The sequence below is a fragment of the Aegilops tauschii genome, chromosome 6 (genome assembly GCF_002575655.3).
Source record: "Aegilops tauschii subsp. strangulata cultivar AL8/78 chromosome 6, Aet v6.0, whole genome shotgun sequence".
Taxonomy (NCBI): Eukaryota; Viridiplantae; Streptophyta; class Magnoliopsida; order Poales; family Poaceae; genus Aegilops; species Aegilops tauschii.
In genome coordinates this window covers 455,534,128-455,537,312 of record NC_053040.3, presented here as the reverse complement: position 1 = coordinate 455,537,312, position 3,185 = coordinate 455,534,128, and the positions used below count along the sequence as shown (strand labels likewise).

General features: G+C 52.9%; 1 pseudogene; it reads right to left on the bottom strand.

The window, feature by feature from the left end:
* Nucleotides 1-470: 470 nt before the first annotated feature.
* LOC109760410 (18.6 kDa class III heat shock protein-like) lies at nucleotides 471-1,615 on the bottom strand (annotated as a pseudogene).
* Between the last annotated feature and the right edge of the window lie 1,570 nt (nucleotides 1,616-3,185).

Sequence of the window (3,185 nt, the reverse complement as noted above, 5' to 3'; positions counted from 1 at the left end):
GTCATGCCGAGAGTATGCTAATCAAAATCCTGATGCTTCCAAGTCCTAGGATGTGAACAACATTGCAAAAGCAACTTCAGGTGGCTGTGAAGCAAAAGCAACTCTAAGTGGCTGTGGACTCTCTGGACTCTACTCCTTGCTTAGCCCAGCTTTGAAAAATGACTATTGGTCATGTTCCATCTTTCTTCTCGCACTAAATAGAAGCACACTAGGATCTGTTGTGAAGCAACAACCATGTTGCTATTAACTTGGTTCAGGTGTGAAGCATCAATGCTTCTATGCAAAAAGAAAATTTGCGGGGTTGCTTCTATGCATTTAATCTTGCTGTTCTGTGCATTTTACCCCTGATAAAAGTAGCACATGGGCATCCCTCACAAATCATAATCGTTTTTTAGTTTCTTTCAGTTCACTTTGTTTTGGATTTATTTAGATCATGTCACTTGAGAACAGAGTTAATTTGGATCGTGGAACTCACATAGGAGTTGAGAGTGTTCAGTCGTTGATTACCTGACCAAACAAAATTCCCATTCTGTTTTCCGCTGAGATTACGTGAAACATGTATGAATCTTGATACTGAATCCAGGCACGCGGCTGTATTCGATCAAGCTGGGAAGATACATGCAGAGGTTGATGCAACAAACTAAGAACAATTCGTGCTCCATAGTTCCTTTAACAGCGAGATTCATGCAGAGGTTGAAGCACACCTAATGTCCGGCCAGATCACAAACAGAGAAGGAGACTACAAATAACACCCAAATCTACCAGACTCTGACACACTACTCTACTGCAAGAACGATCACTGACGACAAACGCCCACAAGGTACCGAAAGTTCGCGTGACTGAAGGCTCTGGCTCGGACGATCAGGCGATGGCGACCTGGACGGACTTGGCCTTCTTCTCCGACGGCGGCTGCTTCTTGACAGTGACGGTGAGCACGCCGTTCTCGCAGCGCGCGGCCACGACGCCCACGTCCGCGTCCTCCGGCAGCCGGAACTTGCTCACGAACGACCACGGCGACTCACGGCGCTCCAGCCGGATGTAGCAGCAGTCACCCTCCTCCTCCTCCCCCTTCCGCTTCCAGTTGGGGCTCTTCATCACCAGCACGCTGTCGCCCTTCAGAGTCAGCTGTCGAGGAAAATGAGTACACGCCCAAATGTTAGTTCATTGGTGATGTTGAATCGAGCTCGGTCCGAGAAGAAACGGATGCGGCCATGGCGTGGTAGCTCGTAGCTGGATGTCCTACGTGGAGAGCCTGAGGACGTCTAGAAGGAAGGCGTACTTGCCGGGGGTCTCCACGATATGTCGATATCCATCAGTGCGCCACGACCGCCACTCCAATGTGCTTGCGATATTGACCGTGCCCTTGCCCGTGCGCGGCATGGTGGTGGGCGTGGTCTCAGTGGTCGGCGTCCCCGGTTGCGAGGTGGTCGACCACCTCCGGCAGGTGAACGAGGCCGGCCTCGGCAGGGGCGAACACAGCAGCTCGACCATTGCATCTCCTTCTTGTTCCTTGATTGGTTCCTCGCTGCGTGGGTGGGAACTGGTAAGGACGGTGCGACTCAGACTTGGAAAGGTCGATGGATTGGATGGATTCTTCAAAACCATTGTATGACATGAGAATTGCACGATGTATTACTCATGTGCAATCGCACGTATATATGATGTACAACGGTGGATCACGACCTCAACTATACAAGAAAATTAGGAGGTGGGCTCAATACACAATATGCACAATACATATATTCAACACCCCTGCAGTCGAAGTGGCACCATTGCTGACGCAAAGACTGAACCGGAACTCCTTAAATGATGACGTAGGCAAGCCCTTGGTCATGATATCTATAAATTATTGGAAAGCAGGAACGTGTAGAATACGAATATGGCCAAGAGCCGCCTGTTCCCGAACAAAATGAATATCTAACTCAACATACTTGCTCCGACGATGATGAACCGGGTTGGCGGAGAGATAGACCGCGGAGACGTTGTCGCAGTAGACCACCGTAGCACGGTCGACGGGACATGAGAGCTCCTGAAGCAGCTGGCGAAGCCACGAACACTCGGCGACGACGTTGGCCACAACACGATACTCAGCCTCGGCACTGGATCGAGAGACCGTAGGCTGCCGCTTGGACGACCACGAGATGAGCGAGGGTCCAAGGAAGACACAGTAGCCCGAGGTGGAGCGACGAGTGTCGGGCAGCCCGCCCAATCGGCATCGGAGTAGGCGGTGAGGACGGTGTCGGTGGAGGCGTGAAGCGTGACGCCGAGGTCCATAGTGCCACAAACATAGCGGAGAATCCGCTTGACAGCAGCCCAATGAACGTCCCGAGGAGCATGCATGTGAAGACACACCTGCTGGACGGCATACTGGATCTCCTGTCGAGTTAGAGTGGGGTACTAAAGAGCTCCAACAATAGCCCGGTAAAAGGCAGCATCCGAAGCAGGAGAACCATCCGTGGCAGAGAGCTTGGCCTTCGTATCAACAGGCGTAGCGGTGGGCTTGCAGTTAAGCATGCCAGCACGATCCAGGAGCTCATGAGTGTACTTCCGCTGGTGGAGAAAGAAGCCATCCGGACGTCGCACCACCTCAACATCGAGGAAGTAGTGCAAAGGACCCAAGTCCTTGATGGCGAACTCAACGCGAAGACGGGCAGTGAGCTGACTGAGAAGACCAACCGTACATGCCGTCAGGATGAAGTCGTCGACATAAAGCAGCAAGTATGTCGTGTCGGAGCCCTGGTGATAGACAAAGAGCGATGCGTCCGAGCGGGTAGAGCGAAACCCGAGCTGGTGCAGAAACGCCGCGATGCGCTGGTACCAAGCGCGAGGAGCCTGCTTGAATCCGTACAAGGACCGCGAGAGCAGGCACACAAGGTCGGGATGTGCTGGATCAACAAACCCCATGGCTTGCTGGCAGAAGACCTGCTCCTCGAAGTGACCGTGAAGGAAGGCGTTGGAGACGTCCATCTGGTGCACAGGCCAGGCACGGGAAACCGCAAGGTGGAGAACCGTGTGAAAATCGTCCCGGGCTTGACAACCGGAGCGAAGGTGTCGGTGAAGTCGATGCCAGCATGTTGCCGGAAACCACGAACAACCCAGCGCGCTTTATAGCGGTCAAGGGTACCATCAGGACGGAGCTTGTGTTTGAAGACCCACTTCCCGATAATGACATTAGCATGTCGGGG